Source organism: Oryctolagus cuniculus, chromosome 12, assembly GCF_051225735.1.
Source record: "Oryctolagus cuniculus isolate XC-2025 breed Fujian yellow rabbit chromosome 12, ASM5122573v1, whole genome shotgun sequence".
NCBI classification, from domain to species: domain Eukaryota; kingdom Metazoa; phylum Chordata; class Mammalia; order Lagomorpha; family Leporidae; genus Oryctolagus; species Oryctolagus cuniculus.
In genome coordinates this window covers 87,667,613-87,689,337 of record NC_142878.1, presented here as the reverse complement: position 1 = coordinate 87,689,337, position 21,725 = coordinate 87,667,613, and the positions used below count along the sequence as shown (strand labels likewise).

General features: G+C 45.3%; 1 protein-coding gene and 1 long non-coding RNA gene across 8 annotated transcripts in view; one reads left to right on the top strand and one right to left on the bottom strand.

The window, feature by feature from the left end:
- The window catches only part of ZNF609 (zinc finger protein 609), a 224,996-nt gene extending 206,475 nt beyond the window's left edge, over nt 1–18,521 (bottom strand). For 4 of the 6 annotated variants that reach the window (XM_051821853.3, XM_051821854.3, XM_051821855.3 and 1 more), the window contains exon 1: nt 18,295–18,521. The gene's annotated coding sequence lies outside the window, so the exon portion shown is untranslated. The remainder of the gene's footprint in view (nt 1–18,294) is intronic. The other 2 variants (XM_051821859.3, XM_089310555.1) reach the window with 2 other exon arrangements.
- Nucleotides 1,684–9,148, top strand: LOC149123150 (uncharacterized). 2 transcript variants are annotated; one of them, XR_016218251.1, is made up of 3 exons: nt 1,684–6,779; nt 6,915–8,244; nt 8,492–9,148. It is a non-coding gene; the product is annotated as an uncharacterized LOC149123150 (long non-coding RNA). The 2 variants fall into 2 exon arrangements; XR_016218250.1 differs by having other exon boundaries at nt 6,915–8,381.
- Nucleotides 18,522–21,725: the final 3,204 nt, after the last annotated feature.

Sequence of the window (21,725 nt, the reverse complement as noted above, 5' to 3'; positions counted from 1 at the left end):
AGGATTAGGCTAGTGAGCCGCGGCACCGGCCTTGGTTCTAGCTCTTGACTCTGCTTCCTGCTAATGCAAATCCCAGGAAGGAGAGGTGATGGCTCAAGTGACTGGGTTCCCACTACCCAAGTGGCAGACCTAGACTGAGTTTGCAGCTCCCAGCTTCAGTCCTGGAGGGTGAAGGGGAAGGGAATGTTATTGTCATTTGAGAGCCCTCTCAAAAAAAAAAAAAAAAAAAAAAAGCTGAAGCAGGCATTGTGGTGCAGATTAAGATGCTACTTGGGACACCTGCATCCCATACAGCAGTGCCAATTCAAGTCTTGGCTACTCCACCTCCAACCCAGCTCCTTGGTAATGCAGCTGAGAAGTCCAGTCTTGGCCATGTGGCCATTTGGGGAATGAACCACCTGATGGAAGATCTCTCTGTAACTCTTTAAAATAAATAATAAATCTTTAAAATAATAATAAAAGTTGTAGCACCATTTAACTTTTAAGATTAAAAAAAGAAAAAAATTTAAAACGTAGTCATTACTTTGATAAATAAAACAAAGTTTTAAATAATTTCGTAAAAAGGACACACTCCCCAAAATATTCCTAGATTCCATTAATAAGCTACTATAAAATGTTTCAATACAATAAGGAGTGGGCAACAGGAGTGGGTAGATATGGTCATAAAAAGGCACACAAGGGACTTTTGGGATGACGGTTCTGTATCTTGACTACAGTGGTGGATACTCTATGAACGTTCATGTAACAAAATTGCATAAAACTGTCCAGGGAGGAGAAACAGAGGGCCCATACCCAAATACATAAAAACTCCAGTCTGAATGCAGACTGGGCTCAGTTCTCTACTGAGAAGCCAAGTTGGTCTGTCAGGTGTATTTCTCTTCATTATATCTGGCTAACAAGCTTACTTCTTAAAAAAAAAAAAAAAAAAAAAAGGCATAAAACTAAATATACACACTCATACACACACATAAATGACTACAAATAAAACTGGGAAAACCTGGCCGGCACACGGCTCAATAGGCTAATCCTCCACCTGCAGCACCAGCACACCAGGTTCAAATCCTGGTCAGGGTGCCGGATTCTGTCCCGGTTGCCCCTCTTCCAGGCCAGCTCTCTGCTGTGGCCTGGGAAGGCAGTGGAGGATGGCCCACGTGCTTGGGCCCTGCACCAGCATGGGAGACCAGAAGAAGCACCTGGCTCCTGGCTCCAGATCAGCGCGGTGCACAGGTCGCAGCGGCCATTGAGGGGATGAACCAATGGTAAAGGAAGACCTTTCTCTCTCTGTCCACTCTGCCTGTTTAAAAAACAAAACAAAACAAAACAAAACAAAACAAAAAAAAAAAAAACAAAACAAACAAACAAAAAAAAACCTGGGAAAACCTGAGGCAGACATTTAACACTTTAACATACTGCTTGGGGCCGGTGCCATGGCTCAATAGGCTAATCCTCCCCCTTGAGGCGCCGGCACACCAGATTCTAGTCCCAGTCAGGGCGCCGGATTCTGTCCTGGTTGCCCCTCTTCCAGGCCAGCTCTCTGCTGTGGCCAGGGAGTGCAGTGGAGGATGGCCCAAGTGCTTGGGTCCTGCACCCCATGGGAGACCAGGAAAGAAGCACCTGGCTCCTGCCTTTGGATCAGACTATTGTGGGCATTTGGAGAGTGAACCAATAGTCAAAAGATCTTTTTTTTTTTCCTGTCATTCTTTCAAATTTAATTAAAAAATAAAATAAAACCAGGGAAACTCAAATGAAATTAATTGTATCTATATCAGTACTATATTGTACTATAGTTTAACAACACATTACCACTGGGCAAAACTATGAAAAGCATACAAGAGATCCCTTTGGATTATTATTACAAATACAAGACCCTACAATAATCTCAAAGTTTAATTTAAAAATCACAAATACCTGCTTTACCTTATTTGTATTTAATATCTATGACTTCTAGGGTTAACACATTTTATTGACTTACTATTCACAAAGTTAGCTGAATAATTAAGCTAAATTCACTTCTAATTTGAAAGAGTGCTCTTTACCTAACACAGGATATTAAAAACTGGATCAAATCTGTATTTTTCTTTTTATCACTTGACAGAGTTTGAGAATATTCCCTTTGTCTTTAAAAGTTGAATTTTTTTCTTGACATGTCTTCATTAAAGCCTTCACATCCTTTCATTACAAGCTCCAATACGCATTTCTTGGGAATCAACAGAATATACAGTGTCATAAATATAAACCTTGGTTTTACATAGGAAAGTTTATTTTTATCTTTGTTTATGTAGCTCTTGATTCACTTTCTAATGATGCCCAGCATTTCTCTGGCAGCACACTGAGCTAATTTTTCTAGCAACAGCTTAGCAAGATTCCTAGTATTCTTTGGGAGCTACAATTGTTAGTTTGACTGTTTGCCTCCTCTTTTTTAAAAATATTTATTTGAAAGGTAGAATTGCAGAGAGACACTTTTTAATCTGCTGGTTCACTCCCTAATTGGTCACAACAGCCAGGACTGGGCCAGGGTGAAGTCAGAAGCCAGGAACTCCATCTCCCTAGATTTATAACGACTTTGGGCAAGTCACTTTGAGCCTGTCACTTCATCTGGAAACAGCTGCAGTAATTAGTATACCATATATAGTGTAGTGCTCTCTGTATAATTCAGAACAAAGTCAGTATTTCTACAACATTTACTTGAATTAAAACAATAAAGGATTATAAATAGCTTTGTTTTAGTTGGAGTCAAAATTTGTGCTTACCTAACCAATAAAACTTGTTTTCAGAGCTTAGTTTTTAAAATAAAAAAAAAAATTTAGAAAAAAAATTTACTTTCATCAGCTTGAAAGGCAGAATGACAGTTACAGATATACAGGGAGAGAGATAGAGCTATCTTCCATCCTCCAATGCACTGCCCAAATGCCCACAAGAGCCAGAGCTGAGCCAGGCCAAATCCAGCAGCCAGGAACTCCATCAGGGTCTCCCACATAGGAGGCAGGGGCACAAGCTCTTCAGCCATCATCTCCTGCCTCCCAAGATGCATTAGCAGGAAGCTGGATCAGAAGCAGTGGAGTCATGACTTGAATCAGCACTCCAATATGTGAAATGTGGGTGTCCCAAGTGGTGACTTACCCTGCTCTGCCACAACACCCACCTCAGTTTATTTTTCAGAACTGAAAGGTAACTATAAACCTATGTAAGTGTTTACTGTCAGAAAGTCATTTTGCTAATTCATAATAAAATAATTTTTTTTATCACTCTAAGACTAAAGTTTTAAAATAAGTCTCTGGCCTCACATTACCAAATGTCTTTTCAACCTAAACTATGTCTACTGGTAACAATTCTGTCCACATACAATTATTAATAGTTTGTCACACATGACTTTGTATATAAACTAACCCAGTGCTTTCACCCCAGTAATTTATATGAATGGTCTCCAGTCATGCCAATCTTTCATATATGTTTTACCAATTTTCCAGTATGGTACAACTGTTAGTTCCTCCATTTCAAATCCTTTTAATGGATAGAATCACATAGTATGGTGACCATGCCACATACAATTTAAGGTGATAGATTTCCACTCAGTGTTACACAGTTCATTCCTGATTTTTTTTTTTAATTTAAAGATTTATTTTATTTATTTGAAAGACAGAGTTACAGAGGGAGGGAGAGACAGAGAAAGAGGTCTTCATTCCACTGGTTCACTCCCCAGATGGCCGTAATGGCCAGAGCTGTGCCAATCTGAAGCCAGGAGCCAACAGCTTCTTCTGGGTCTCCCACGTGGGTGCAGGGGCCCAAGGACTTGGGCCATCTTCTACTGCTTTCCCAGGCCACAGCAGAGAGCTGGATCAGAAGCGGAGCAGCCGGGACTCTAGAACTGGCGCCCATATGGGATGCCGGAGCTTCTGTCTCTCCCTTTTTCTCTCTGTAACTGTGCCTCTCAAATAAATAAATCTTGAAGAAAAAAAAAAAAGCCTAGATAGCCAGATCAAAAAACGTATTGGAAATACTAAGTAAATGTTAGCATTTCTGAGATAATTTTGGAGACTTTATATTTTCCTATGATCCCTGTGCTTCAAAAAGGATATATTCATGTTCTAATTAGCAAAATTTTTAAAAGTTTTTAATTCAATTTATTCATTTCAAAGGAAGAGACAGAGAGACTGAGTTATTTCATCTCTTGCTTAGTCTCTAAATGTCTGCAATAGCTGGAGTTAGGCCAGGCTGAAGCCAGGAGCCAAAAACTCAATCCAGATCTCTCACATGGGTGGCAGGGACCCAAGAACTTGAGCTATTACCTGCTATCTCCCAGGGTGGCATGTAAACAAAGTGGAGCCTAGACTCAAACCTAGGTACTCTGATACAGAATTCAGGAGTCACAACATCATCTAGCTGCTGTGTCAAATGCCCGCTCCCCAAGAAAAATAATTTTTTGAAGAAACAGTAAGCATTTGGGGCCAGCATCGTGGCACAGCAGGTTGAACCACTACCTGTAGTACCAGCATCCCATATGGGTACCAGCTTAAGTCCTGGCTGCTCCACATCCAATCCAACTCCCTGCTCATGCATCTGCGAAAGCAGGGGAGGATGGCTCAAGTCCTTGAGCCCTTGCACGTACATGGGAGATCAGGAAGAAGCTCCTAGATCCTGGCTTCAGATCAGCTCAGCTCTGGCCATTTGGGGAATGAACCAGTGGATGAGAGACCTGTGTGTGTGTGTGTGTGTGTGTGTGTCTCTCTCTGTAACTCTTTCAAATAAACAAAATAAATCTTGGGGCTGGCGCTGTGAGGCAGCAAGTTAAAGCCCTGGACTACAGTGCCAGAACTCCTTGTGCGTACTAGTTCAAGTCCTGGCTGCTCCACTTCTGATCCAGCTCCTTGCTAATGTGCCTGGGAAAGCAGCAGAGGATGATGGCCCAAGTCCTTGGGCTCCCACACCCATGTGGGAGACCCAGAAGAAGCTCCTGGCTCCTGGCTTCCAATCAGCTCAGCTCCAGCCACTGCAGCCATTTGGGGAGTGAACCAGTGGATGGAATACCCCCTCACTCTGTCTCTACTTCTCTCTCTGTAACTCAGTTTTTCGAATAAATAAATCTTTAAAAAAAAAAAACTTAGAAAAAAGAACTTGTATCCTCAAATAACATATCAAAATGACCACACTTGTATAAAACAGCAATTAGGTCTTCTTGAATACTGCCACTGTGCAATCTGGTAGTATAAATGACTAAAAATGGAGTGGACCAGTCCCAATATATCCTGCACCTCAGCCACTTCAACAGCATACAATGTTACACGATGGCCACAAGTTTTGGGTTTTTGTTGTTGTTGTTGTTGTTGTTTTTGACAGGCAGAGTGGACAGTGAGAGAGAGAGAGAGAGACAGAGAGAAAGGACTTCCTTTGCTGTTGGTTTACCCTCCAATGGCCACCACGGCCGGCGCACTGCGCTGATCCAAAGCCAGAAGCCAGATGCTTCTCCTGGTCTCCCATAGGATGCAGGGCCCAAGTACTTGGGCCATCCTCCACTGCACTCCTGGGCCACAGCAGAGAGCTGGACTGGAAGAGGGGCAACCGGGACAGAATCCGGCGCCAGGACCAGGACTAGAACCCAGTGTGCCGGCGCCACAGGCGGAGGATTAGACTATTGAGCCGCGGCGCTGGCCCGTCCACAAGTTTTACCCTTCATAACTCAAGGATGGAAATAAGATAATCTATCTTTTTACATATCAGGTAGGAATTTTAGCTTCCAACTTAACACAATAAAGTATGGGCTAAGGGACTTCTGCTTCTTATCAGCTTCAGGTAAGGAAAAAATAAAGTGTAACAAGAGAAATAATGAAGAAGCAAAAGGGTTAAGAGAGGGCAAGCAAGGAAACTTTAAGAACATTGATCATGCACAAGTCAAACAAGAGAGCATCTGAACATCCTAAGACAGCTTCATTCTCAGGCTTTTTTTTTTTTTTTTTTTTTTTTTTTTTTTGACAGGCAGAGTGGACAGTGAGAGAGAGAGAGAAAGGTCTTCCTTTTGCCATTGGTTCACCCTCCAATGGCCGCCGCGGCCGGCGCACCGCGCCGATCCGATGGCAGGAGCCAGGAGCCAGGTGCTCTTCCTGGTCTCCCATGGGGTGCAGGGCCCAAGCACCTGGGCCATCCTCCACTGCACTCCCTGGCCACAGCAGAGAGCTGGCCTGGAAGAGGGGCAACCGGGACAGAATCAGGCGCCCCAACCGGGACTAGAACCCGGTGTGCCGGCGCCGCTAGGTGGAGGATTAGTCTAGTGAGCCGCGGCGCCGGCCCAGGTACTGAGACTTCTAAAATACAGCTAACGTGTTAAGAGGATGTCAAAGGACCACAAAACGGAAAACTCACTTTTAAGCTGGAAGCATTGTGCATACTCTTTGGAAGATTATTTTATTTTTATTTGAGAGGCACAGAGAATGAGCTTCCATCTGCTGTTTCACTTCTCAAATGTCTTCAATGGTCAAGGTTGGGAGCCAGGAACTCAATCCAGGTTTCCCATGTGAGTGGCAGGAATCTGGTAAATTAAGCTATCACCATTATCACTGCCCCCACCCCACTTAAATTCTGCATTAACAGGAAGCTGCAGTCAGGAGCTGGGAACAGAACCCAGGGATGTAGGAATCTTAACTACTAAGCTAAATGCCCACCCCAGAAAGCTTATTTTTAAAAGGGCTACCCCAAGCAGTTACTGCGGCCGGCTGGAAACGTCCTAATACTGGGCTTCTTCCTTTGAGGAAGGAGGTAACAGAAGCCTAACTCACCTATTACTCCAGGTACCCAAGGCTCAGTAGCAGGCAAATCCCACCTGATAGGGAACTGCTTACGAGGCCTCCAGCAGTTCCACCCCCCCCCCCCACCGTGTCTTCCAGACATGACTGACTGCAATTTTCACCCTGATTAACTTCCAGGAATGCCAGCCAGAGGAGCAGCCAGGAGAAAAGAACACAACCAGCAGTTATTTCCCTTCAGTGTCATCTGGACTCTGGAACAACTGCAGATACCAGCTCTTCCTCTCTGCTGGTCAGAATAACCACCACCAGCCTCAGGAAAGTGCCTCACAGACCAGCAACACTGCCATCAAGCTTCTCAGAGACACTCGCTTTGACCATCTTATTTTAAATAACAAATTGAGGTCCTCCCACCTACCAACCCCATGTTATCTTCCTCCATACTCCCAACCCCCCTTACCTGCTCTATTTTTTTCCACATCATTTCACCGTGTTAATATTGCATATAATTATTTGTTTATTTCTATCTCCTACTAAAAGATAAAATCCTTGAGGTTGGGATTTTTTTTTTGGGGGGGGGTCTATTGTTTATTGACAGATATCAAGTACTAGAACAGGGCCTTGCATATAGTAGGCATCCAATAAAAATTCATGGAATGATGCCAGTAAATAAGAAAAACTATAAAGAAAGGTCAACAACATCCAGAAGCCCCAACAACAATGATTATCCTCTAAGAGAACCAGTCTGCCCACACCTGCCGCATACCACCTGCAGTCTCCTTCAAGTTCTCTATCAGCTTGTACTGCTACAAGAATAAAGGCAACAAGTGCTTGTCTTGAAATCAAAGGATTTCTTAAGGCTTCCATAGTCTGCCTTGTTCCTAGTTTATTCAATCTGGGATAAATGTTGAATGGAGGTTACCTTAGCATAAACAGAGGTCTGAAAAAATCACAAGATGTTTCTTTTTTCAAGACTCAAATTCTAATTCAATTCAACAAGCAATAATTAAAGTCACTGAGCTAGGAGATATGGAGAACAGAGATACAAATCTCTCTTACAGAGCTAAGGATGGGGGGATGAAGAAAATATCTTCACAAATAACTAAAGAGAACATGTGAAAAGTGCTATAATAAATCCTCCTTAAAAAGTTAAGAGATATAAAGAATGGGCTGGTATGTGGCACAGCAGTTAAATCACCCACATCCCATATCAGAGTGACTGGTTCGAATCCCAGCTACACCTGTTTTGATCCAGCTTCCTGCTAATGCGCCTCCTGTGAGGCAGCAGGTGATGGTGGAGTACTTGGGTCCATGCCACTCACATGGGAAACCAGACTGAGTTCCAGACTCTTGGCTTCAGCTTGGCCCAGCCCTGGCTGTTACAGACATTTGAGGAGTGAATCAGAAGATGGAAATTCTGTCTCTCTCTGTCTTCCAAATAAAACAAAAATAAATAATGAAAGATTTAAGAGACACAGAGGAAGATAAAATCATTCTAGCAAGAAGTGAGGTAAGCAGGCTTCAGGAAGGAGACAAAATTCTTTGCTAAACTGAAGAAGGGGTTGGATTTGGGAGCTGAATGTCTTGTTGGCAAGGATAGATATTACAACAGAGAAGAAAAAAAGATATAGTGACTGAAAATGCAAGGTAAGTTGGAGGAATGGCTATTTTTAAAAAGTGAAAACTATATGAAATAAAGTTAAGGGAGGCCAGGTTTGTTTTATATCATACAGGATTTTAAATGTTGTCCTACATAGGTAACAGAAGCCATTAAAAGTTTTGCTGCAAGGGGGCCGGCGCAGCGGCGCAGCAGGTTAACGCCCTGACCTGAAGGGCTGGCATCCCATATGGGCACCGGTGGCTGCTCCTCTTCCAATCCAGCGCTCTGCTGTGGCCTGGGAAAGCAGTAGAAGATGGCCCAAGTCCTTGGGCCCCCGTATCCGTGTGAGAGACCCGGAAGAAGCTCCTGGCTTCGGATCAGCTCATCTCTGGCCGTTGCAGCCATCTGGGGAGTGAACCAGCGGATGGAAAACCTCTCTCTCTGTCTCTACCTCTCTCCGTAACTCTGTCTTTCAAATAAATAAAATAAACTTTCTTGCTGCAAGAAGTAAAATGATCAGGATCACGGTTTAAGTCTGTTGAGTGTCTTTGTTGTATATTCTCCCTGAATGAAATTATTTTCTTTCACATTACTTCATCCATAATCATAGGACTGCCTGTCTCCTTCACTAGACTACAAGTCCTAACAGGATGGGGACCACAGCTGACCTATACATATGAATAAGTATTCAGTAAATGCTAATAAATGTATATATTTTTTAAAAATTAGACAACACAGCAGGAATATGTAGAAGGAGTGCAGAAAGATGCATTAACCAGGGCAGCTGTTAAAGAGGCTACCTGGGACATCTGTATCCCATACCAGAGTTCCTGGGCTTGAGTTCCAGCTCCACTCCCAACTCCAGCTTCTTGCTAGGACGCACACTGGAGGCAGCAAGTAGTTAGATCCCTGCCACCCACATGGGAAACCTGGGATGAGTTCCTGGCTTTTAGCTTTGGCCTGGCCTTGTCCCAGCTGTTGCAGATATTTAGGGAGCAAAAAGGGGATAGGAACTCTGTCTCTTTCTTTCTTTTTAAAAAAAGATTTATTTAATGATTTAAAAGGCAGAGTTACAAAGAGAAAGAGATCTTTCATCTACTGGTTTACTACCCAAGTGACGGCAACAACCAGGGCTGGCCCAGGTGGAAGCCAAAAGCAAGGAGTTTTTTCCAGGTCTCTCACGGGGGAGGCAGGGGCCCAGGCATTTGGGCCATCTTCCACTGCTTTCCCAGCCACATTAGCAGGGAGCTGGATCAAAGGTTGAGCAGCTGTGGCACAAACCAGTGCCTACATGGGATGCTGGCATTGCAGGCAGCAGCTTAACTGGCTACACCACAATGCCAGCCCCTATCTCAGATTCTAATAAATAAAATAAAATAAATTTTAAAAGAAAGAGTAGTTAACCACAGGGTTACTGCAGTTATAGAAGATGAAAATCTGAACTAAGTCAGATGAAACAGTGGAACTAAACAGTCAGATATTCAATTTAGTCAATGAGTAGATGAGATGGTGTGGAAGCATAAAGAACCAAATCCCAATCTAAAGTTTTGAACCAAAGCAACTGGAAGAACAATGCTCAGGGGGAAAAAGGATAGGTAGGTTTCAGAAAACACTGACTAGAAGTAGAAAAAAATTTCCCTCTTTCCTGTATACCTTTAACATATCCCATAAACTTCATAATTCCACTTCTCTTCTTACAGTTCTATTCTGACACCATTCTTTAAGACTCTGATCTCAAAGATAATACTGAGTTTCATACCAAATATCAAAATTTGTGCCTGAAGTTTACAAGGATTCTTGACATCCACCTCTGCTCAGATGAATGAAAGTTCATTCCAACCAGATTCAAAGTGCCCCACCTAGGAATGCTGCTAAGAACGTTGCTGATAACATACCGAAAGCCTACTAGCTGTACTGTAGAGCAGACACTGCTGACGGACTAAGAAACTATAGGTGCTGCCAGCATGCAATATGGCCTAAGTGCCAGGATCTGGGAGTTCATGCTGTTGTCTGATTTCCCAAGGTCGCCTGGCACCTACTCTGGGCCCTTTCCATTCCACTATGCTTTCCTCCACAGTATACTTGACACCTTTTCCCCCCAATCTATAAAAACTGCTTGTATTTCTAATAGAAATCTTTCTAAAATTCCACATTCAAGTGGAACACTTCCCAAAATAACCTTCAGGTTACCTGAAAATCAGTAATGTGCTACACATGGCTGGGAATAAAGCAAAGCACTCCCAGGACTTCTTGTGAGTCCAAAACAAACAAGAGTTCCACCCACCAAATTTTTCTGTTCCAAACCAATGGATGTTTTAAGTACAAATTTAAAAACAGTGAATGTTACTTCCAATGTTCAAAGGTGGATTAAACACGTGATCCTGCCAAATTAACAACAAGAGCCTAAAAGACCATCATCCTCTTAATTAGGTGCTATCAGAAATGCTGTTGATAAAATCCTAACCTTGGGAATTAAGAACTTAGTTACATAATTTGATTCTCTTAAGACTGTTTAGAAGCAAAGATTTCCTAACATTAACCTCAAAGGTCCTACAGATACCCACCAATTTCAATCCCTCAATCTCTTTTATGTATACAGAAACATCTCTCGTTAGTCATACTTCAGCAAATATAACCAATTTACATTTTCAGCATTACAACTAATATTAAGGACAGGCACGGCACTGCTGGTTAAGCTGCTTGGGACACCCACATCCCATATCCAAGTGCCATTTCAAGTACTGGCTACTCCACACTTCAGATCCAGCTTCCTGCTAAAGCATCTAGGAGGCAACAAATGACACCCCAAGTACTTGGGTTACTGCCATCCACATGGGAGATGTGGATGGAGCTCCTGGCTTGAAGTTGGCTCTTGCAGATGCTTGGAGAATAAACCACTAGATGGAAGATATTTCTCTTTCTATGTGTCTCTACGTCACTGTGCCTTACAGATAAAATAAATAAATCTTCAAAAAATTAATATTATTCTGTCTTCCAAATAAAATTTGGTGGGCTACTCATATTTAGTCCCAAGAAATTAATTTAAAGCCAGGTTTCCACTGATCAGCCAAAAATGAGCAAATGCCCAACCAGTGGGCTCCCCCAACTCCTATTTGGCTCAGAGATTTCAGGTATGAGATTAGATCCATGACCTCTTATTAACACCTGGCAAATCCTTCCAAGTATGATTTCCTTCTTACAAGTGATGGTTCCTTTATGGAAGCTTTCTGATTCCTACTCCTATGCCTTCAGTTACACTAGAAAAACAGATGTGGCAAGTTGGTGAGCCTAAAGAACAAGGGTACAAAACCGTCCAAAAAAAAGACAGCCTAATACGAGTGAGAATGGAACCCTGGGGAATTAAAGCCACACTCGTTAGTCCTTCCAAATACTGCCTGTATTTCTGACACAGCAATAAAAAACTGCTCACCTACGTCAACCATTTCTGCCCTGTTCCTCCATTATAATCTTCCTATCATGAAATTCTACAGTTAAAAAGAATCTTGTAGATCATATCTAACTTGCTCATTTTACAGATGAGGAAACTGAAAATAGAGGAGTGGTTTTCTCAAAGGCACATGGCTAGTTAGAGGCCAAGTAATGATCAGAACCTGAGTTTTAGTGGCTCCCCATTATATGTTTTTTCCTTATGCTTTGAAAACCAGTATTAGTAAAGAAAACTGAGGGCTGGCATGTGGTGCAGGGGGTTAAGCCACAGCCTGCAACACCAGCATCCCATATCAGAGTGCTGGTTAGAGTCCTGACTGCTCTCCTTCCAATCCAGTTCCCTACTAATGCCTGGGAAGGCAGTGGAGAATGGCCCAAGTATTTCAGCCCCTGCCATCCATGTGGAAGACCAGGATGGATTTCCTGGCTCTTGGTTTGGGCCTGGCCCTGTCCTGGTCGTTGCAACCATTTGGAAAGCAAACCAGCAGATGGAAGATATATCTCTCTCTCTGCCACTATGCCTTTTTTTTTTTTTTTTTTTTTTGACAGGCAGAGTGGACAGTGAGAGAGACAGAGAGAAAGGTATTCCTTTGCCATTGGTTCACCCTCCAATGGCCGCCGCGGCCGGCGTGCTGCAGCCAGTATGCTGCAGCCGGCGCACCGCGCTAATCCGATGGCAGGAGCCAGGTGCTTCTCCTGGTCTCCCATGGGGTGCAGGGCCCAAGGACCTGGGCCATCCTCCACTGCACTCCCGGGCCACAGCAGAGAGCTGGCCTGGAAGAGGGGCAACCGGGACAGAATCCGGCACCCCGACCAGGACTAGAACCCGGTGTGCCGGCACTGCAAGGCGGAGGATTAGCTTATTGAGCCACGGCGCTGGCCCACTATGCTTTCCAAAGTCTTTTTTAAAAAATAGAGAGAGTAAACACTAGTTAGTAATTAAATTACACAAAAATAAAATTCATACATGCAAAGAGAAAAAACTGTTACAACAGGAAATACCTCCAAATAAAAGAAAATAGCAGCATTTGTTCAGGCAGTACAGGGGTTTCTTGAGGGTACAACTGGCCCATATTTTCCAAGGCATTTTATTAATTTCCACCTGCTAGAATGTGTGCCCTGTGCTTCCAATCATGTGTACCTTCTTAACAGGAGGCCACAAAGACCCTGGAGGCAAAGGCCTGAAAAGTGATTAATATCTGATGACATAGATAACAAAGGTGATATCAACAATCAAGAAAGGGCTGAAATTGAAAGGGTGGAGATATTGCTGGGAATGAGTAATTCTGAAAATGGAAAAAGAATAGAAATCCAAAAGAGAAGTTGGTCTGACACTAATGACCAGAGTTCACAATAAAAAAGAAGGCAGTTTCAGAGCTTGCCTGGCATCAGACAGCTCTCACCTGCAAAAGAAAGAAGGCAAAAAATTCTCACAGAGACAAGAGAAAGATCCTAGGTTTGCCCCTGAGTGATGGACTAGATATGACCTAATAGGTATTTGCCATCTCTTATTTCTGGGACTCTGATCCAAGAACAAACAGCAAGAGAACCATGAAAAATCAGCCCTGCTGGATCTGGAGCTCTGCCTTGACAAGATATAAAGCTCATTCATTCATAGATCTGACTGTGCTCATGAGACTGCAGTTCAACTCCTGCTGCTAGAGCAAGGGGAGGAGGGAAAGAAGATAGAAAGGGGTGAGAGGGAAGGAGGGGTGGATCTGGGTTGTGACTCTAACAGCTACAGTAATTAGAGTGTTTCCAAACTGCTAGAGAAGTCTTCAGAGCAGAGAACTGGGAGGAGAGATGGGGGAAGGGCAGGAGCTTGTGGAAGCAAACCCTAAGGATGCTGGAAAAGGATGCAGTGGTTGGCGAGCAGTTTAATAAAAGGCACATGGCTGCAATGGCTTCAGATGCAAAAGTCAACAAGTTTATACGGTTTTTCAGAAGTGAATACTACACAACCAACTGCTCTCACCAGGGTTCCACTTAAAGCTGGGTTACAAACTAGACTTCAGCAGATTCTTGCCAATGTCTCCATCTATGCAGTGGTGGCTGGCCCTGGCCTCAGAGCCACAGTTTGCCTCATCATCCCTCAAATCACCCCCATCCCTCCTGCCTCCACATCTCCCTCTCCCCCTGCAAAAAACAGGTCAGTGCTTACACTCCACTTGGACTGTGGGAAAAGGGATTCTAAACTCCAAAACAGTTAATGCGATTTATTTCCCTTCAATCAACTGTTAATAAATACTCTGTGAATTCCAACAGATTCTGTGTATGTGTGTGTGTGTGTGTGTGTGTGTCTGCTGGCCTAAAACAGAAACTGACTGGAAGGCCCTAAAAAGGTCAGAAAACACCACCAAGTTATCTGCATGGACATGTGAAAGAAAAACATAATCATATTATCAAAAGATGATGATAATCTTTAAGAAAAAGCTAGGAATTTTCAAAAACCATCAACATGTAAAGTCTTTTTCCAAGCTTTAGGAAATGCTATGTTGTTCTTAAGATAAACATCTAATAGAGATATTCCTTTAACATCATGTGGCCTTCTGATGATTTGGTTCTAACCGGTAATATTAATGCCAATCTGAAGGCCGAGAGTTACAAAAGTGCTGGGAGAAACTAAAAGTTGTATAAAATAGACAGGAGGGGCAAATTTCCTGTGGAGAATTACATTCATAAAATAAAAACACATGCAAATGCTTTGTGTAACGCATGTTAGGTGGACCTAACACAAAAAGTCAATTACATCCTAGGCATAAAACCTGCTGGGTATCCTCCCAGTGGGCCAAATCTTTTTCACCACACTGAAACCAAAGAATTTTCTGTTTCTCATTTCCTTCTAATAAACAAGTACTAGAAACACTGAATTACCACTCTTTCTTTGCCATTCATAGGGCATAAAGCCAGAACTCCCAGAAATACAATAGGGCTGTGTAGGCCCATGTCTATGGCATGCTACTCAGTAACCCAAAAGAAACAACAGACAGAAGAATCTCTTTTCTCTATTCCATTATCATCTCACTAACAAATCAACAAGAGGCATTAAGAAATGTGAAACAAAGTGCAATTTCACACATCCCAACTGAACCTAACCCAGCAAAGACCATGTGTTTTCCTGTCACTGTGGCATGTGATGCTTCAACCACCTGCTCAATAATCCCTCTTCAGCTGCACAGCTGCTGCCAATTCCACATGCCCAGCTAGGCAGGTGCGCTGGTGAATTACCTGTTCCCTGGTGAAAAGAGCCCTTCACCGACACTTAGTGGACCCAGAACCTGCCAAACCACATCACCTATCTACATGTTGTCTGTCCAGGCCAACTTTTATCAAACAGCAATCATAAAGGCATATTTATTACACTATGTGATTTTGAATTTTTGTTGCTGTTCTTCTTTGTTCTTTAAAGGACACCGGTTTCTTAAAAAAAAAAAAATCAATATATGTGAGAATTAAGCTGCTGAAAGGAAAACGCGCCACACAACATCGGGCTGTCTCATCTCAGAGTGGCCCCATGCCAGTTCTGCACAATGGAAGTGACAACTGGTGAGCTACCTCTGGAGTGCAGGGGAGGAGGCAGTAGGCACACTAAGCTTATCTGGCAAAGAAGTAACTAAGTAGAGGACAGAGAATGGTAACTTCTGGAGAACACCTATTATTCCAGTAGTCAGCCTCCATGGCTAAGCTCAGGCAGTAGTATTGGGAGTCAAATAAATAAGGAGTGGCACATTCACTTGACAGAGCAATCAGTAGACCCCTCAACAAATTATCCTGTTCCAGTCATTTAGTTGCTATATGCTAATTGCAACATAATTACTACCAGGAGCCAAAATTATGCTTCCATATCCTCACACAAAATAAGCACTAATCTGTCCAGCTATCTAAGACCTCTCACAAGGAAATATTTTCTCCCAAGAAGCTGGGGGTGGGGTGGGGGGGTGGATCTAAATGGCTCTCTGAAAGACAATCACAATCAGAAGATTCACATAAGATTCCTTGTGGCAAGGGCTCAACTCTGAAACCACCAAATCTAATCAGGGCAAATTTCATCTGAGGCGTTTGCTTTCACTGTCACCTGACAGCATTCAGAAATAAATGTCAAAGGTTGGGAGCAAAAAGCTTCAGACTGCATTTAGGTGAGGCTCCACTGAGAGACCTAGAACATACAGTTGGTCAGAAACAGTCTAAAGACAGACAACACCTCCGGTAAAGCCTTAAGACAATTCTTTCATCAAAAATTACAAAGGTCAGAACAACCTGTTCCCTATCAAAGACCCAACACCTGTGTGGCAGGCTATCATGTTAAGAAACACACTGAAATAAAAGGATGAGGGAGGCATTGCAGCCAGACTCACTGCCCCAGACTTTCCCCAAAACCGAAGGCTAAAGTTCCTATTCAGTAAGAGTCTATGTGAAATGATTGGCTACTGTGTACAGTGTATCATACACCATTCCACGCTCACACTGAGTTTTATTTCTAATCTCTTTCTAAAGAAAAGTTTTAATATCCTAAACGTCAACCTCTTTTCCAGCCTCAAATAATTTTTTTACACAATTAATAGTACCTAAATACTATTCGGACAATCCTATGAGATACATTTAAGGATAGGATTTTTCTAGCATGTTCCCATTCTTCGCTCATTAATAATCCTCAAGACCTAAATGACTTTTTAATGGTCATCTCTTTGGCAAATTTCTCCCTAATACAGAGGCAGATATGGACTTTCTGCATAAAAAGCAAGTCATCTCCTTTCATTTCAACGAAAGTAAATATTAAAAGGAAAGTCGTTTTGTCCCCATAGCCCTTGTCCAGATAGGCAAATTCTGTGGCTTTTCTGTTGTGCAATTATTATTGACCAGGAAGTCACCATTAAAAAAGTCCTTGGTCTTTGACTCACTATCTTAACCCTGCACGGGTTTTTGGTGGTGTTCCTAAACCAACAAACAAAAGTCACTGCACGAGGATCCCATCTCCATAAAAAGAATGAAATAGGATGGCTTAAGTAAGAGTGGAAACCTCCCCTTGGAGTCATCTTCCTCAAAGGCCTGACACAAACATCAGGGTTGAGTCTTGGTACATAACTTAGTACAGGCTAGCCAAAGAGCCAGGCACAACATGGCTGGCATCCCCTATTCTTCTGAAAAATGTGTGCCAATGAGCTCTGCATTGTTCCTCACTCAAAAAGAAGAGCCTTTCTGTCTGGCCTCCTCCAATGGCAAGCCCCAGTCTGGAAAGGGAAGAAAATGGCACTGAGGAGCCTGGGAGATGGAGCATATCCAAAGCTCTCAGACAAGACTTGAACCTATGACCTTCACTGTGTACACAATAGGCGGGTGAGGGGGACCGGTTTATCTGTGCTGCAGCAGTTCTCAGCCCTGGGGTAGCACTCCCGATAAAATGACACGACTATTGTGTGTGGCAGCAGCACAGTCATCTCCTCACAACAGCCTAAACCAGCACTCCCTCCCCCAAGACAAAGCAGCAGGGGCGAAATTAACTCAAGGCTGCAGAGCAAAGCCTAATACCGAAAAGAGAGGCCTGTGGGGCCTGGGGGACTCTCCTCCACCCCTGGGGGCTCCGGACACATGGCTGGAAACAGACAGGCTTTCTCCCCCATCTTTCCCACTCTCATTTAGGTGGGAAGCTGTTTCTTCGAGAATTTAATCATCTGTGATTTGTTCAGAAATATTCCCCCTGAAGGGCTCTGATCTCTCCACCCTGTGTGAGCCTAATTCCTAGAAGCTGAAAGGACTGTTTGCTGCTGCCTGTTTCACAAACACACATTAATTGGTCCGATGTGTCTCCTCCTCCTCAACCCCAGAGGGAGGAAAGAATCTGAGCAAAGCCCAGAGATGATCCAACCGTAATTACACATAAAGGGAAAAGAGGGCACACGGCTTTTCCAAACAGGACAGGGTCACAGACCCTCCCGGGGGCACAAGGAGAGCAGTTAAAGTCCAGGCCCAGCGATCCCTCCATCTTGAAGAAAAGGACAGGAGTAAATGTGACCCGGAGACTGGAAGGGGCACACACCCACAGCCTACTTACTGCACACTCCCAGCCACCTTGCTCCCCCCACCGCGCCCGGGCCGCGCACACGTCCTGCTTCCCACCCTCCGCCAGGAACCCCCCCCCAACTCCCTGACTGGCCCCCACTCGCCCTGGCCCCCTCACCATACCCACACTCCCCTCAGAAACTCTCTGGCCTGTCCCCATAACCTGGCCAGCCCCTAATCCCCTACGGAACACCCCTAGCCTCAGCCTGAACCGGCCCCGGCCACGCTTTGAACTTCACCCCGCGCCCCTCGGCGCCCCCTCCCCCACACACGCAACGACCCCCCTCCCCCCCAAACACACCTTCCCCTCGCTCCGCCCCGGCCCCCCAACCCCCACTTCCTCCGTCAGGCGCCACTGCCCCCGGCCCCCCTCGGCTCCCCTCAGCACCGGGCCCCCTTGGCGCCGCCGCCTCTTTCCTCCCCCAGCCCCAGCTCCACACAAAGCTCCGTACTCACCGCGCGGCCGGTCCCGGGAGCCGCCACCTCCGCCCGCCCGGGCCCCGGGCCGTAGAGCCGCCGCTGCTACGGCGCCCAGGCCGCCATCCGTTCCCGCGGCCCCTCCCCCCACCCCGCCCCGGCTCCGGCTCTCCGCCCCCTCCCCGCGCCGCTCCGCCCCGCCGGTGCCGCTGTGTCCGGGGCCGCGGGTCCCTCAGCCGCCGCCACCGCCGCCGCCGCCGCGATCCGGGACAACCAGGGCCGTCCGCAAGTCCCGGACACTGGATTGCCAGGCCCTCGGATCCGGATCCCCTGCTGCTGTGGAGTCGGGAGCGGGTGAGCGCCGAGAGAAACCCGGAGCCTGGATGGAGGAGCCAGATCCTGGGTCTCGGAATGCGCGGGTCACTCGGAGCCCGGATTAGAGAGTCGTAGCTCCAGGAATGCCGGAAAACCCGGCGAGCTGGTTAAAAACGGAGATAAACTCGGAGGAACCCGGATTGGAGCGCTCAGACCTAACGCTCTCACCTCGTGGAAAGGAGACCGCTCGCGGCAGTCGCTGGGGAGGTGGCGTACCTTAAATACAGAGGGCACTAACTCTAGAGATGTCCTCCAGCCGTGGGGACAGGAGAGGGCCACCCCGGGCCTGAACGGGAACAGCCACAAAGAACACAAGGGCAAAGGCTCAGGATGCTTTCATCCATTTTACCCTTTGGTTCAGCAAAGTACCAACCTCCTAATTTTTTATCCTTTGTTCTTTTTTTTTTTTTTTTTAAGGAAGACCACTTTTCCTTTCCAAAACACCAATTTCTATTCCTCCTAGGTCCCCTTTCACCTCACCATCCTGTATCTCGAAGGCTCATTCTTCCTTTCCCAATTCACCATGCTAACCATCAGTGTTTATCTTTCCTCATCGGCCACTCACCTCCACTCGCAGTGCCTAGCACACAGCACAGCCGGCTTCAGTCCGTGGTTAAGGAAACCCTTCCACTCACCTTGCACTTGTGAAACTTAACATTTTTCATGACCTCCATACCTTAATTCTCAAGGCTCCCCAGTTCTTAGCCCCTAGTATGCCTTTTGTGTGCCCTTGACCACTTTATTTGGCTTTGCAATTGTTTTTCCTTTCTTCTCTTATCCTCAGGCATCATTCAACATTGCCCCTCAAGATAGCATGTGGGGACCAGCGCTATGGCGTATTGGTTAGAGCCAGCATCCCATACGGGCACCCATTTGAGTCCTGGCTGCTCCACTTCTGATCCAGCTCTCTGCTGTGGCCTGTGAAGGCAGTAGAGGATGGCCTGGGTCCTTGGGCCCCTACACCCACGTGGGAGGCCTGGAGGAGGCTCCTCCTGGCTCCTGGCTTCAGATCAGTGCATCCAGCCATTGCAACCAATTGGGGAGTGAGCCAGTGGATGGAAGACCTCTCTCTCTCTGCCTCTTCTTCTCACTCTGTGTAACACTGACTTTCAAGTAAATAAATCTTAAAAAAAAAAAAAAAAAAAAAGGTAGCATATGAGTTGGAGAGAGCGGTCAAAGCTCTAGTCTAATAAAGAGATATGGAGGCTGGCAGGTTTGACAACTGAAGATGAACAATACACACTAAGCCCATTTGGTCTAGGAGAAATAATCCCCCTTTGGACCAGTATTCAAGTTATCCTAAGATGGTACAGGGACAGAACTGATCCCAGCTTAACAGCAAACTTCCCAGTGAGGATTCAGCTCCTTAGTAGGTAGAGATTTAGTGTTTTAGTCTTAAGTAAGAGTTAAACATTTCCAGGGTCCAGTCTTGGGGCATGGTGGGCAAAGCATCCCATATGGACACCACTGCAGATCCAGCTCCCTGATAATGGCCTGAGAAAAGCAGTGGACGATGCTTGGGCCCTGCAACTCACCTAGGAGACCTGGATGAAGCTTCTGACATGGGCCAGGCTCAGCCCTGGCTGTTGTGACCACTTGGGGAGTGAGCCTGGGGATGGAAGATCTCTGTCTCTCCCTCTCTTTCTGTAACTCTTCTTTCAAATACATAAATAAATATTTTATAAAAAGAGTTAAACATTTCCAGTAGTAATCTCCTGCTGAAGGAGGACTGCAGAAACAGGGGTGGGAGGGCGAGAAGGAGGGCGAACATTCCTACAGCGCACAGTGACACCAGTTCTCAGAGAAAGATCTCAGCTTGGAAGAATCACTAAAGTTTTTCAAGTGATTGGACACCTTGTACAGTGAAAGAATCTTACATTTTGACTTCCTGTTTCTCCAGTCCAAAGGTGGCAAACTATGGCCCACAGTGCCTATTTTGATATATATCCCATAAGCTAAAAATGTTTTTTACATTTTAAATGGTTAAAAAAAAATCAGAACACTTCATGATGTTAAGATTATATGAGGGGCCGGCGCCGTGGCTCAATAGGCTAATCCTCCACCTAGTGGCGCCTGCACACTGGGTTCTAGTCCCGGTCGGGGTGCCGGATTCTGTCCCGGTTGCCCCTCTTCCAGGCCAGCTCTCTGCTATGGCCAGGGAGTGCAGTGGAGGATGGTCCAAGTCCCTGGGCCCTGCACCCCATGGGAGACCAGGAGAAGCACCTGGCTCCTGGCTTCGGATCAGCGCGGTGTGCCGGCCGCAGTGTGCTGGCTGCGGCAGCCATTGGAGGGTGAACCAACGGCAAAAAGGAAGACCTTTGTCTCTGTCTCTCTCTCTCTCTCACTATCCACTCTGCCTGTCAAAAAAAAAAAAAAAAAAAAAAAAAAAAAAAAAAAAAAAAAAGATTATATGAGGGGCCCGCGCTGTGGTGCAGCGGGTTAACGCCCTGGCCTGAAGCACCGGCATCCCATATGGGCACCAGTTCAAGACCCGGCTGCTCCACTTCCGATCCAGCTCTCTGTTATGGCCTGGGAAAGCATTAGAAGATGACCCAAGTCCTTGAGCCCCAGCACCAGTGTGAGAGACCCAGAAGAAAGTCCTGGCTCTTGGCTTCAGATTGGTGTAGCTCTGGCCATTGCGACCAATTGGGGAGTGAACCAACGGGTGGAGGTCTCTCTCTCTCTCTCTCTTTCTCTCTCCTCTGCCTCTCCTTCTCTGTAACTCTGATTTTCAAATAAATATTTTTTTAAAAAGATTATATGAAATCCTATTTTCCATGTCTAGTTCTATTGGGTATAGCAATGCTCCTTGAGTTACAGGATTGCTGGTGATGGATGCATGTGCACTTTAACAGCACATCTGAATAGTACTAACAGACTATGGCCGGTGCTGTGGCGTAGCAGGTAGAGCCGCTGCCTGCAGTGCTGGCATCCCCTATGTGGGTACTGGTTCGAGTCCCAGCTGCCCCACTTCCAATCCAGCTCTCTACTGTGGCCTGGGAAAGCACTAGAAGATGACCCAAGTCCCTGGGCCCCTGCATCTGCGTGGGAGACCCAGAATAAGCTCCTGGCTTTGGATTGACACAACTCCGGCA